The 16,011-nt window shown below is 39.0% G+C and overlaps 1 pseudogene; it reads left to right on the forward strand.

The window, feature by feature from the left end:
- LOC115424079 (uncharacterized protein K02A2.6-like) overlaps positions 1 to 11,029 on the forward strand; it is a 28,817-nt pseudogene extending 17,788 nt beyond the window's left edge.
- The last annotated feature ends 4,982 nt before the right edge of the window (positions 11,030 to 16,011 follow it).

Genomic DNA, 16,011 nt, shown 5'->3' on the forward strand with positions numbered 1-16,011 from the left:
ATTGGTTCTTGATAGAACATGGTGGGAAATACAGCTCCAGGGACATTGGAGCTATTTTTCATCCCATCATGATGTGTGCGAGAAACGTTTCCTCTGATCCAGAAGCTGATCACTGCCCTCTGACTGAAGTAGTTTGTGTTTATTAAAGTCATTTCTAACATGAGGTTGTGTCTTTAATATCTAAGTAAAGGGATTGATCCACAGAGGTGGAGAAACACTCATCTCTCCTGACATCAGGCTAACATGTTAACACCACAGTTGGAGATTATCTGCTGTGAGCTGCAGAAACACCGTCTGCTGTTTGAGACGAGCATCCAAGAGTCAGCAAACAAATGAACAAGAGCACACTCTGTGTTCCAGCTGTTTCTGCTTTGTGTCCAAACACTATCCTTCTGTGTGTGTTTGTTAAGCAGCAGCAAAGACACACACACACACACACACACACACACACCCGGAGCTGGCTGAAGAGCTGAGGCATCTGGGAGTTGGATTAAAAGCCATGACAGGGAGATGGAGGAAGGATTACGCTGCCTCCTCAGTTTGTTTACACGAGTTAAAAAAAAACGACTGAATGTGTCGACAACGTCTGCTCCATTATTGAAGAAATAACTGAGCAAACACCAGCGTTCGCACTGAGTCAAAGCAGATATTAGACGAAAGAAACAGTTTACTGACATCTGTAGAGGAAAGACGACTGAAGAGCAGCTTTGAGTTCTGCAAAATGGAAAAAACTACCACTGGACGACAGATTAGAGTCAAATATGTAGAAAAACTACCAATATACAATAAATTACAGTGAAATATGTCGAAAAAGCACTATAATAATAAAAATTCCCAAAAAAAACAACAATAATAATAATAATAATAATAATAATACTAAATATGTACACAGTGTAACATGTGAAACTAGTCTGTAAACCTGCTCAGTAATATTAAAACTCTTGTGATCAGATTGACTTTTATCTCTTTGCTTCATTGGTTTTAATAAAGCCTGTTTTTATTACACTGTTTAACTAAGTAGCAGAAATTTTGTTTCTCTACGACAAAAATGTATTTTAATATTTGCATTTTTTTCATCATGGCAACAGAATTCCTGCAGGAGGCTTCTGCTCGCTCTTCAGAACACTAGGGTGAATAATAATGAGAAGGTGAACGAGCCTCGTTGCCCATGTTTAATTATGTTCCAACGTGGTGGAAAACAACGCCGACGCTGTGTCTGAGGGCAGGGAGGGGCTGCAGGGTTTATCTGTCCCATCAGAGGGGGGGGCCTTCCATTTACATAAGCACATTTATTAGAAAAACAACCTGGACGGGGAGCTTTAGGGGTTTCCTGATGACAGTGAATGCAACAAGCAGATGTATTTAACCCTCAAAGACCCAAACAGCCACTGGCAACCAAAGCATCTACTGACAGAAAACCATTAATAACCTCTGAAGCACTAAAACTATCAATACATGGAAATAACTGATGTAAAATACAGCTTATCGTCTTTTCATGGTCATCAGATATGACCCATTCGGACGTTCAGAGGCTCCGTAGTTACCATGGAAACACCGTCATCTTCTCCAACATTGATTCACCGGTAAAACCCATGGAGTTGGATCAACGACAGTGGATGGACACACTTATTTTACATTCAGTTATTGATATATTTGCAAAAAAGTAACTTTTTTTTTCTCAACTTTAATCTGAGCTTTTATGAACATCTACATCAGGGCTGTTATGGTCATTTTAGTTCAGTTCCACATTCAGCCCAGTTTGATCACAAGTGGGCCAGACCAATGAAACATTAACAGTGAAAAAAGTAAAATTCTATTCTGATCAGGTTTACATCTGCAAAGTTTCCTTAAAAATCTGAATAACATGAACAACTTGAATTGTCTTAAGAAAAACAAGTGTAGTTTTACCAATATTCTGCCTCAGTTTATCAGTTTATCATTTACACATGTGCGTTACAATCACACAAAACATTTAGTAACAGACAGAATATTGACAAAATTGCATTTACTTTTCTTAAGACATTTCTGTTTGTTCATATTTGTTCAGGTTATTTACATTTTTTGTAAAAGTATAGTTTGGTAATGGAAACATTTTCATGTAATTTTACTTTTTTACACCAAAAAAACAAAGAGAAAATTTGGGGTTGTCATTATTTATAGTTATTCTGATCATATTTGACTGGTTCTGACTCATTTGAACTCTAATCAGACTGTATGTGTCTGTATGTGGAACCTGAATTAAAATGGTTTTGACTCCACTAATTGTTCATATCTTCAGTGTAATTTTTGCATTTCACAAATTCATCCCGCGGGCCGGATTTGGCCCCCAGGCCACATGTTTGACACCTGTGGTCTACATGATCAGTAAATGAAATACAGGATAATACCTGATTTTCACTGAAAAAATGCAAAATACAGGCCATAATATCATAATAAATGGTGATAAATCACTTTATAAAGACTATATACAGAAAAAAAATGTATTTGGGAACTTGGTCTGTATGGGTTAAAGAACACAAAATAAAAGGATGAAAATGTCAAATATAAATAATAGAAAAAAGTAATAAAAAACACACATTAATATAGAGAGAATAATGTATCTATAAACTGATGATAAACAGCTAATAACAAAATATATATTACAACAGCAGTAACAATCAGTCAGTCAAATTTGATTCATATAGCGCTAAATCATAACAAAAGTTGTCTCAGTCATGACACTTTACATGTACAACTGGTTGACAACAATAAAAATGTAAATTTAAAAGCAGAAATATGTGAATGTGTGTCAGAGTGAAACAAATTAAATAGAAATGTATAAGAAAATAAATTAAAAACTCATAATAGATTCAGGTTTTCATTGATTGTGGCTTAAAAAGGTTCAAGATTTTACAATGTTTACTGTCATTATGTGCACATCATAAAATATGGACAGGTAGTTCTCAGCTAAGAAGGTGCAGACTTAAATACTCAGATAAAATATAAAACACACGATAAGAATATGGACACCGTATGCATAAAAAGAAATGTAAAAACAGTTCTGAAGAGCAGCAGAGAAGTATAAAAAGTAATGCTAAACGAAAAAAAACTGGAGTTTTTCTTTCTGTTGGAACTAAAAGTGGAAGACTCATAAAGCTGCACATTGATTATTTGATATTTCATCGCATGCATTTTATTCATGAGCGTTGGAATTCTTTGAAAATTGGGTTCAGACGCTGGTGTTCGTCCCGTGGAGCCGTAGATCTGCACAGGATCAGCACTGGAATGACTGTGGTGTTGAGTTTTTACGAACTTTCAGAAGTGGCAGCAGTGAACAAATACAGACCAGCTTCCATATGAGACGCACCAGCCCCTCGTATTAAAGGAGGACCAGGGGGTCAATACTGGGGTCACATGTCCATACAGTCTGATCTGCCAACAAATATATCCATAGTTTTATTAAAACATGTAGAAGGAGTCCTCCAGCTCTGTACTTCTATTAAAGACCACTTTAATGGACATGGAAGTTGGAGACAGTTTTTAGGACAAAGTTACATCTGAAAAGCCTGAGAACAGACTCCAGACTCACTACAGCGCAGGTGTCAAACATGCGGGGGCCCGGGGGCCAAGTCTGCCCCCCGCCAAAGGTTCCATTCCGGCCCTGCAGGATGAAAGTGCATAAATGAACCTGAACAGTCCAGGTTGAACAAGTCCTTTTGGTTCAGGTTCCACATCCAGACCAGTGTGATCTACAGTCAAAAGAACAACACAATAACCCAGAAAGAATGACAAACACACATCTACTGTGAAAAATTATGTGGAAAAAATGTAAGTGAAAAAAATCGCATTACACTGTGAAAATATTGACATTTACAAAAGTATTCTTTCAAAATAAAACACAAATAAATCCATAAATAAAAACACAGATGAACAACCTGAACTGTGCAGTTTGAACAATATTCTGCCTGTTCCTAAATGTTTGGTGCATTTATGGATCCACTGGGATCTGCAGTTGTGTTCAGAATAACAGATGGAATATTGGAGAAACTGTTCACATTTTAGTTCAAACTCCAACATTTGAACAATATTCTGTCTGTTCCCAAATGTTTATGGAACACTGTGTGGAAATGGACATGTAGAAATAAGAAGTCCAGGCAGAAGAGGGTTCAAATTCCACTGATTTTTCAAATGAAATTTCTGTTTTTTCAGGTTATTCGCATCTTTTCCGTAAAATGTAAATAGTTTTATAATTTAATTGGGTTTTTTGTACCAAAACAAACAGAAAAACTTGGATTTGCTATTATCTATAGGTTCTTAAGTCATTATTTTACTGGTTCTGGCCCACTGCAGATCTAACTGGGCTGATTATGGAACTGAACTCAAATGAGTTTGACAGCCCTGCTCTACATCATTCTTTATATCTTCAAATAATACAGAAAAATGTAGCGTTGGGCATGTCTGTCTGTCTGTCTGTCTGTCTGTCTGTCAGCATCTTATTTATGGAACAGTAACCCATTAGATTCATTTCTTCTGAACCTGATTAAACTGATCAGTTTCAGTTTGAAGAACATGTACGTGAACTGTCTGAAACGTCCTGGTTTCCTACATGATTGCATCATAAAGTGCTGCTGTTGTTGTGATGTAAACTGGAAAAAAAAACAACACAATTTTACCAAGTGTATTTTTCACATTTCAAGTCAAAATGTCTCATCACACTTAAAGAGGAACTTTTCAGTGAGATATAAGAATTTATTTTCAGACAATAGATCTTGAAAATCTTATTTCAAGAAATCTTACAAAGATAATTTTCACTTGTTCCATTGGAAGATCTTTTTTGATTAATTCAAGCAAAAAAAAAAAAAAAATCTTGACTTAAGCAAAAAAGAATGTAGCTTGAATTAAGGAAAAAATGTTGAATTAAGCAAAAAAAAAAAAAAAAAAAAAAAACCTTGAATTAAGTAAAAAAAAAATTTAAAAAATGTTGAATTAAGCAAAAAAAAAAAAAAAAAAAAAAAAAAATTGAATTAAGTAAAAAAAAAATAAATGTTGAATTAAGCAAAAAAAAATGTTGAATGAAGTAAAAAGCTCTTGCATTAATCAGTTTTAAGGCATACAGTGGTGGAAAACGTTTGTGTCCCATGAATTTGTGCTATATTACATGAAGAACGGCTCTTAAGTCATTGAACTCCTTCTGCACATGCTCACTTCCACTGAAGTTAGAACTGGACGTTTCAGCAGGTCATGAAAAACAACCAGGACGTAATATGTTCAAACTGTCACCAAATCTGTTTTGTAAGTTTTTTTCTTGTTAACACTAAACATAAAAAATGATCATTTCCATTCATACGCCTGTCTGATGCAACTGCAACTTTAGAAAAACAAAACAGATTTTCTACAAATATTTTGTAAAATTGTATTTATTTATTTATTAGGTTAGATTATTAGGTTTAATGTGGTTTTGTCTCTTTGTTCAGGTGTATTTAAAAAAAAATTAAATAATGAAGAAATGTTTTCAAATCCCTCTTAACTTCAGAATGTTTAGTGAAAAATATAATGAATTTAAGTGAGTTTCAGTTCTTTGTTGTTTTTCCATGGTGTCTGCACATTATCACACCATGCTGGAACTTCACGTACACAACGTTTTAATGCAAATGTCGTCTTTGGTCGTGTTGAAGGTGCACAGACGTCTTCAGACTGACACAGTTACCGTGATCGTGTGTAATCTTTATTTATTTTCACCATCTGATACTTGAACAGTTTTACAACAAACAGTGACTTTCTTCACTTTTAAAATGTTCTTTTAAGATGAAAAACGTGTGTAAATGATGGATTAATTCAAAAAATGACTGGTCTTCCACTGCTTTAGTTCAACAGAAGCCTCATTTGTCCAGTTGTTCATGACTTTAGTCCATCCCACCTAAATTAATGTCATTTACAGTGAAAAACCCATCATCTCCACCTCCTAACCTCCTCAGAATCAAACCAAACAGTGTAAAGACGCGTCCGTCTGTAGTGAATGTGGACGAGTTGGACTGCAGATGTCACAGCCACGTCGACTGTCACTTTATAAAACATAAATGATTAAATCTGACGCAAGCGTGTGAAGTAAAGAACAGAAAGGCACTGGACTGTTCCTTTAAGGGTCATGTTCACCCTTTTTTTAAATTCAATTTTGATATAAAGATTTCCAAAAGCTGAACCTTGGAAGTGTTTAGAGATAAAGTCATCCTGTAAATGAGAAAAGTATTGGGTTTAGCAGCTGTTTGTCATCAAATTAAAGTAACACTTCAGTGACTGAACTTAAGACTGACTAAAGCAGCTCAGGACGACGCTTTGAAACTGGATTTTCTTCTTCACTTTGAATAGAAACATGCCCTGAAATGGTGTTAGGACTGAAGGGGCACATGTCTGCCATCTACTGGTGGGAGGTGGGAACAAGCTTTGGTAACTTTCATTCAGTCCCAGCAAAAGGCATTTTTGTCCTCTGGAGGGGACACGAGTTTAAGAGCTTTACTGAGAAAAAAAAAAAAAACGCTGTCAACTGCAAAGGACATTCTATAAAAATTTGAAAAATGCATCTGAAAAAAACTGTTGCATTGTGTCGTTTCCAATAAAGGCAATTATTTAATATAAGACGTATCATATTGTTATGTATTGAGCATATTGGGGTTATTGGCCACTACTGCCACCCATTGTCGTGTGTAGGCATTACGCTATTCACTGTCCTGGGTACGTTGTGTAGAAAACAAATAAAGCAGGCACATGTTGCTCCCTGTTCCCGAGCTGAACTGTTCCGTTCATTCATGTTGTATGAAGTATAAATTGAGGAAATACACAGAAGATACAACAAAGTGGCGACGAGGATTAACGGCATCCACGTTTGTTTTCCGGAATTAACTGACCGAGCTGGAATTTTGGCAGTGACGTTGGAAGGCTAACAGGCTGAAAAGCTAGCTTCACCATCCGGAAAAGTCAAAAAGGTGCATGTCTGCATAAACGAAGGACTTGTGAGTACTGTTAAGCTAACGGGAGCTGCTACTAAAGACATTAATTTACGGACGAGCTAAAATGTCTGGGATTATCGGCAGCATTGGTCCGTTTGATGAAAATGCAGAGCAGTGGAGCTCTTACACGGAACGATTTGAGTGTTTTGTGGAAGCTAATGACATCGAAGATGAAAAAGTTGTGCCGACATTTTTGACCGTCATGGGACCGAAAACATTCAACTTGGTACGTTGCCTTGTTCAGCCAGAAAAACCCGGGAACGAAACCTACGACAGCTTAGTTGCTATATTAGCTGCCCACTTCTCACCTAAACCCTTGGTTATTGCCGAACGTTTTCGCTTTCATAAGAGAATCAGAAGAAGGGGAGTCGGTGACGGTGTTTGTGGCTGCGCTAAAAAAGCTTGCGGAGCACTGTGAATTTAAGGATGTGTTAAACGACACCATCAGAGACAGGCTTGTATGCGGGCTGAGGAATGAAGCAACACAGAAGCGTCTGCTAACTGAAAGTGCGCTTACTCTGGATAAAGCTATCGAGATTAGTGTGTCAATGGAGCTAGCCAGCAAGGAGGCTCATCAGCTTAGCACGAATGGAAAAGTGTACAAGGTCTCCACCGAAGGACAGAAAGGTCAGCACAGATGTTATCGCTGTGACAAAACAGGACATTTTGCTGCAGAGTGTTGGAGCAAGGATGTGAATTGCAAAAAGTGTGGCAAAAAGGGACACATTGAACGTGCATGCAGAAGCAAAGGACCACAACAAACTAAGAACACAAAACAATGCTACACCACACCAAAGCAAAAGTTCAAGAAAAGACATTCTGTACACAATGTTCAGCAAAGTCAGGCTCCTGTGGACAGCGCCTCATCGGATGAGGCTGCAGTGTATGTGCTGTCAGTGACCGGAGGAGTAGAGGGATACTGGGTCTCTCCACTGCTGGATGGAAAGCCAGTGCGCATGGAAATTGACACAGGCTCAGCAGTCTCCCTGGTATCGGATGCAGTTTACAAGAAAACTCTACAGTACCTTCCTTTACAACCATCCAGCCTCATCCTGAGAACGTACACCGGTGAGCCAGTGCCAACAAAAGGAGTCATCAGTGTCACAGTCCAGGTAAATGGTCAATCGGCTAAGTTGCCCCTGTATGTGGTAAAAGGGAACTTTCCATCTCTGCTCGGACGCGCCTGGCTAGAGGAAGTCATACTGGACTGGCCTGCAATCCGCAGGCTGTGCAGAGGAGATATTGGCCTGACAACAGTGCTTGACAAACATCCTGATGTGTTCAAGGAGGAACTGGGAAGCATGAAGGAAATCACTGTCAAACTGAACATCAAACCAGACAGTAGACCGAAGTTTCTGAAAGCCAGACCTGTTCCTTATGCAATAAGACCAAAGGTGGAAGCAGAGCTGGACTCCCTGGTTAAGAGTGGTGTGCTGGAACCAGTCAGCCAGAGCGACTGGGCGACTCCAGTTGTACCAGTTATAAAAAAAGACGATTCAGTGAGGGTCTGTGGGGATTTTAAAGTGACCTTAAATCCCGTACTGGAGGCTGAACAATATCCGCTTCCTCACATTGACGATCTGTTCACAGGTTTAGCTGGTGGACAAAAATTCAGCAAGATTGACCTGAACCAAGCCTACCTGCAGATGAATGTGGATGAGAAGTCGAGAGAGTTACTAACAGTAAACACTCACAAAGGCCTTTTCAGGTACTGCAGGCTACCATTTGGCATAACTTCTGCTCCTGCCCTTTTTCAGTGTGCGATGCACCAGACACTGAGTGGACTGTTGGGTGTTCAGTGTTATCTGGATGACATCCTGGTCACCGGAAAGACTGACGAGGAACATCTGAAGAACCTGGATGCCACGCTGCAGCGCCTGGCAGAATATGGACTCAGGGTGCGCAGATCCAAATGTGAGTTTTTCCAATCTTCAGTGGAATACTTGGGGCATGTGATTGACTCTAAGGGCTTGCACAAGGCTCCATCCAAGGTTAAAGCGATTGTGGATGCACCAGCCCCCCAAAATGTAGGTCAACTAAGATCATATCTGGGACTGCTCAACTATTATGGACGTTTCATCCAAAATCTGTCATCTTTGTTGAAACCACTCCATCAGTTGCTGTGCCATGACAGAGCCTGGAAATGGACTGAGCAGTGTGAGCAGGCGTTTCTTCAGACAAAAACGGCATTGCTGGAGTCTAATGCTTTGACACATTTCGATCCAACTCTACCCATACAACTCGCCTGTGACGCTTCCCCTTATGGAGTTGGGGCAGTTATTTCACACATAATGCCTGATGGTGGAGAGCGCCCCATTGCATTTGCTTCACGCACACTCAGCGCAGCAGAGAGCAAATACGCACAAATTGAACAAGAAGCACTGGGAATTGTGTTTGGTGTCCGGAAGTTTCATCAGTATCTTTTTGGGAGGAAATTCATTCTTCTGACCGACCACCGCCCCCTCACTACAATCTTCGGGCCATACACTGGAATTCCACCATTGGCAGCCAGTCGGATGCAGAGGTGGGCCTTGATGTTGTCAGCTCACTCCTACGACATCAAATATTGAAGGTCGGAGCAGCACGCAAACGCAGATGGCCTCTCTAGGCTACCCCTACCAGAAAGTCATGTTGGATCACAGCAGGCTGACATCTTCTACTTCAGGCAGGTGGAGGACGCACCTGTCACCTCAGCTCAAGTGAAACGCCATACCAGAAATGATCCAGTGCTATCAAAGCTGTTGGACGTAGTTATTAAAGGAGAGCGTGGAGATCTCCCTGAACTGAAACCTTACATGGCCAGACGAAATGAACTGTCTGTGCAGGGGGGATGCCTCTTATGGGGACGCAGAGTGATTATTCCACCAGTTTTGCAAAAAAGACTGCTACAGCAGCTACACACTGGCCACAGTGGCATGGTTCGCATGAAAGAGTTAGCCAGAAGCTACATTTGGTGGCCGGGACTTGACGCACAGATCGAAGAGACAGTTAGAACATGTTCATCGTGCATGCTAATCAGCCGCATGCCACAACCAGCCCCTCTCCATCCATGGGATTGGCCAGCGGAACCCTGGCAACGTGTCCATGTGGATTTTGCTGGTCCTTTTGAAGAAAGGATGTTTCTGATAGCAGTGGATGCACATAGTAAATGGCCAGAGGTGTCCATAATGAGATCTACAACGACAGAGAAAACCATCGAGAAACTTGGTGAAATGTTCAGTCGATTTGGCTTTCCTGAACAACTCGTGAGTGATAATGGACCTCAGTTTATCTCACAAGAATTTGAGAGATTCCTTGAGATCAATGGAGTACAACACATCCGCTCTGCCCCATACCACCCATCCACCAATGGAGCAGCGGAGAGATTTGTCCAGAGCATGAAACACTCTTTGAAAGCTTCACAGGGACAAGGCTCCCTCCACCAGCGACTGAACAGGTTCCTGCTGTCCTATAGAAACATCCCTCACTCAACCACAAGGGTTGCTCCAGCAGAGCTTCTCATGAAGAGACAGCTTCGCACCAACCTTGATCTTGTGAAACCGCCGAAGACCAAAGACGTTGTCTCTCGGAGACAGCAGGCTCAAGTTGAGAGACGCAGTCGAAGTAGTAAAGACAGGATTTTCCACCCAGGTCATCCAGTACTGGCTCGTAACTATAACAACGGTCCAAAATGGATTCCTGCTACAGTCATAGCACAAACAGGCCCAGTGTCATACACGGTTAAGACCACCACAGACATTGTGTGGAGGAGACATGCTGATCAGCTGCTTCCTGGAGCTACACCGCCTGTGGAAACATCACCAGGTCGTGCTGAACCAGCAGAGCAGACCAGTTCAGCCCAACCCACACTCACTCCGGACCGACCGTGTGCCAGAGAGCCTGAATCTACTGCACCTATTTCTTCAACTCTCCAAGAGTCTGAACTGTCACCACCATCCTCCATGACGTCTGTTCCGGGGACAGCCACAGTGGCTCTGCCGGATGGCAGAGCTGTCCGTCGATACCCTCTAAGAGAACGGCGGCCTCCTCAACGCCTTAATCTGTAGTTAGTGACTTACCCTGAAGAACAGGGCAGAATAATCCCTGGGGTAATGTCAGGGTCTGAGCAGTCTACCTCATTCCCTTAGTTAGAAAAAAAAAAAAAAAAAAAAAAAACGGGACATTTGGGACATTCATGTTGTGAAATGTTGCATTTTGGTTATGCTGACTGAATAGTTAATATGAGAGATGGCATGGCTATATGCTTAACATATGTGTTTGTGATTATATGATTTTGTGGAATTGGTTGCAGTTATATGGTAACATGCAATACATTTTAGTTGTCACTGAGATACTTAGTCATTTATACTAATGCCATTATACTCTATTTCTCAGCAACATTTCTAAGTTGTGGATGCAACTTGTTTACTAAGTGGGGAGGAGTATGTTATGTATTGAGCATATTGGGGTTATTGGCCACTACTGCCACCCATTGTCGTGCGTAGGCATTACGCTATTCACTGTCCTGGGTACGTTGTGTAGAAAACAAATAAAGCAGGCACATGTTGCTCCCTGTTCCCGAGCTGAACTGTTCCGTTCATTCATGTTGTATTAAGTATAAATTGAGGAAATACACAGAAGATACAACACATATGTTCAATGGAAGTTGAATGTGTGGCTTTAAGTCTTGCTGTAAAATGTCAGATGACCATCATAATTCACACATCATGAACCAAAATGGAAAAGAAAAAATGAAATATTACTAGTTGTTTTTCTTGAAGAACATTTGTTTTTGCAGATCTAAGTTGTTATATTCTGATGTATAATTCTAACTGTCTCTGACTGTCTAAACTGACTTTTTAACTGACTCATAACTGACTTCTTTCTTTTAAATCAAGCTTTGTATTAACTTTTTCAAACCTCAACCCTTCTTTTTGGTAAGTTCTTCATTTCTCCTGGTTTGGTCCGTCCATCTGAAACAGAACTGGTGAGTTAATTTGAATTATGCGACCCCCACCCCACCCCCACCCCCCCCGGTAGCAGCCTAAATGCAGTAGTCCAGAGCCTCCTGTGGTCCAAAAATCTGTAGAACACACAGCTTTTTGTCCAGATAACCGGAGATTTAGAGTAGCAAGGTGGTTTAAAGATAACAAAACTGGGGCAGTAGTTCATTAACCAAAATTAATTGTGGTTTTTGAGATTTACTGCTTGCTTCGTGTTTACAGTAAAAAAAAAAAAAAAAAAAAAAAAGTCAACACTTGTACTTTCCTGGTCCTCTGGAGGATGTTGCAACTTTGGCGCTTAAAGGGTTAATAGAGCAGCAAAACTAAACAGACATCAGATCAGATCAGATGTTTGTTTTATTTATCTGGATGTCACTTTAGTTGAATCATTCAGACCCTCAAACCAGACCAATTTAAGGAGAAAAAAAGCGATTTAATAAGATCACAGCCTCTGATAAATCGACTGTTTTTGGTGCAACGTTGCCCTGAACTTTCCTCTCATCTTTTACCTGTCGACTCAGTCCATAAGCAGCAGAGAAAATCACCTCAGCACCAGACTCCTCCTAATAAATGTCTGTATATTTTATGGGCGAAGGGGGCTGTTCTTAAATTCAGGAAATGTAAACGGATCTGTGAAGGTGAAAAATGAGCCAATACCCGTCTGGAGCAGCCAAGATGGAAAACCTGCTGCGTTTTACAACCACTGATGGAAATGCACGTCACATCACACCAGACGTGTTTCTGAGAGGTTTCAAGTTTTTGTTTTTGCATTTCATCTCATCACTGCTGCCATCTCCTTTCTATATATGTATCCAGTCAGTTAACCCAGAAAGACCCACAGCTGCTTTAGTGACAGATCCCAAATCAGTTTTTCCTCACCTTTCACCTTCTTTAAGTGATTTATCAACATTTATTATATTATCCTCTGTATTTTGTGCTTTTTCAGTGAATATAATGTATTTTCCTATATTTAATTTACTAATCATGTAGCTCAGGGGTGTCAAACGTACGACCCATGGGCCTAAAGGTTCCAATCTGGCCCTCAGGATGAATCTGTACAAAAAATGACACTGAAGATATTGACAGTGAAGTGTGTCAAACTCATTTTAGTTCCAAACTCCAACAATATTGAGTTACGAAATGTTTTCTGCCTTTGTAGATTCACTGTGCTCTACATATAATGAATATAGAAAGGATAAGTTGGGGAATAATAATGTTAAATTACAGTTATTTTCCTTTAGAAATTTCAGGTTTTTCTTTTACCTATTTGTGAAAAGATAGTTTGTTAAAAAAAAAATTATTTATATAAACCTAATTTCATTTACTTGTTTGCATTTGAAGAGAAAAATTTGCAGTTCACATTTGCATGTGGGGGCGGGGTTTGTTGTACCTGGAACCCCTTGTTCTGTTATTATTGTACTGCTCTGACCCACTTGAGGTCATATTGGGCTGAATGTGGCCCCTGAATTAGATGAGTTTGACCCCCCTGATGTAGATCTCCTTAAAAACTCAGACTGTAGTTGAGGGTTGTTATATTAGACACAGAAAAAAGGGACTTTTTCAGCAAATACTTCATTAACTGAGCATCTCCATCCACCTGGTTTTACTGGTGAATCAATGTTGTAGAAGATGACGGTGTTTCCATGGTAACTATGGAGCCTCTGAACATTCAAAGGCGTCATATCTGATGACCATCAAAAGATGACAAACCAGGGTTATTATCGTTAACGAAAACTAACGAAATGACGAAAACTAGAAGTGAAGAAACATTTTCGTTAACTGAAATAAAAACTATAATTAAAAGAAAAAAACAAAACTAACTGAAACTGTATTGTGTGTTTACAAAACTAACTAAAACGGATAAAAATTATGGATAAAATTCCCTTTGTTTCCATCTTTGTAAATGTCGGATTGATATGAAAGCGATTTATTTTGCTCAAGCAATTTTCTGTGCTGTCTCCATACGACACTTTTTGCTCCGTCACTTGTGTTCACTTGTGGTTTCCAGTCGTCTTCTGGTCCCCACTCTACCTGGAAACATGGAGACTAAAGCAGCAGAGTCCTGTCTGGGATTGATTTGAATAGGAGCACAGAGAAGAAGAGAAAAGAGACCACTGAACTACAACTGAACTACAACTGAACTACAACTGAACTACAACTGAACTACAACTGAAGTACAACTGAACTACAACTGAACTACAACTGAACTACAACTAAACTACAACTGAACTACAACTGAACTACAAATAAACTACAAATAAACTACAACTAAACTACAACTAAACTACAACTGAACTACAACTGAAGTACAACTGAACTACAACTAAACTACAACTGAACTACAACTGAACTACAACTGAACTACAAATAAACTACAAATAAACTACAACTGAACTACAACTAAACTACAACTAAACTACAACTAAACTACAACTGAACTACAACTAAACTACAACTGAACTACAACTGAACTACAACTGAACTACAACTAAACTACAACTAAGCATTTAGAAAAAAATGAAAACTGATAAAAACTATCAAACCTGCTCTAAAAACAAATAAAAACAAACTGAATTAAAGGGGAAAAAAAGTCCAAACTAAATCAAACTAAACTAGAATGAAAAATCCAAAACTCTTAGAACCTTGGGACAAACTGCATTTTCTAGCAGTTATTCACATGTGTTGATAGGTTTAGTGGATCACAGGTTATTAAACAGTTTGGATCAGTAGGTGGTTTTGGTCGATGGTGGGTGTTTGGGTGTTTATGGCTTAAACTAAAACTACTGAACATATTGAATCCTACTCTTCTGGCTGCAGTTTTTCCTTCACTACAGGAGTTTCTAAAAGTTTTTCATCTGTCGCCTCAGACTTTCATCCATTGTTTATCAGGGACTGAAGCTCGGTTATTGTAACATCTTCTCTGACTTCATAAAAACAGACTCGTCCATATTCGGCTGTGTTCTGGAGCTGCCCTTCGCATTTCTATGTAGAACATATTTCATATAGAGGCTGTTCAAGGAGCCTCAAAGGGCGAAAGCATCAAACCTTTGAAAGAATGGAAAGTTTTTAGAGGAAAGTTGAAAGTCAAATGGAGCTGCATGGTCGTTCAGGCACAGATTCAGAGTCTAGTCTGAGTATTCCATCTGAGATCACACCAAGCACCAAACATTTTAATATTATTCTCCTGTATGTAATGAGTGGATAACCCATAAAGACCCAGAGCTAGTTTTGGGACAGTTCCCAAATGATTTTTTTTCTCTTTATTTAACCCTTTCATGCATGAATTATGAAAATAAGTATCTAGATTTTTTTTTAGATTGATTTTATTACTCAAAATTAGGCTAAAACTGGAATGCATTTTGATTTTTTTTTTTTTTTTTTTTTCTAATGGTTTTATTAAGACGATATCTACACTCCTAAGAACCAGGAATACAAGTTTTGGCTTTTTATTTATTTATTTATTTATTTATTTATTTATTATTAAATAATTGCCAGCATGATGCAACAGTTTTTCAGATGCATTTTTTTTTTTTTTAATGACATGTCCTTTGCGGTGGACAGTTTTCATTTATTTATTTATTTACATACATACATATATAAAGCAGTGAAACTCTTGTCCACATACATGAACAGTAAACCCATATCTGGATCTTAGGAGGTTAACTGTATGAGATCACAGAGCAGTCCAAACTCTAAAACTAAGATGATCCTTTTTTCATTGTATTACTTAGGCTCTACAGAGGCTGTGGTTTGGAGAATATTGCCTTGTAACCCTTTGGAAAGTGAACTTCAACTGTGTGTCCATAAATGTGGATGTTATGCATGAAAGGGTTAACATTTCTTAAGTAACTTATCACCATTTATTATAAAATTATCCTCTGAATTTAGCATTTTTTTTAGTGGAAATCAGGTTTTTTCACATATTGAATTCACTGATCATGTAGATGTTCATAAAACCTCCAATTAAAGTTGGGGCTTATTACATCGAAAACAGAGAAAACTGAAGAAAAAGTGACTTTTTCAGCAAAATCTCTCATTAACTGAAC

Source organism: Sphaeramia orbicularis, chromosome 8 (assembly GCF_902148855.1).
Source record: "Sphaeramia orbicularis chromosome 8, fSphaOr1.1, whole genome shotgun sequence".
NCBI lineage: Eukaryota > Metazoa > Chordata > Actinopteri > Kurtiformes > Apogonidae > Sphaeramia > Sphaeramia orbicularis.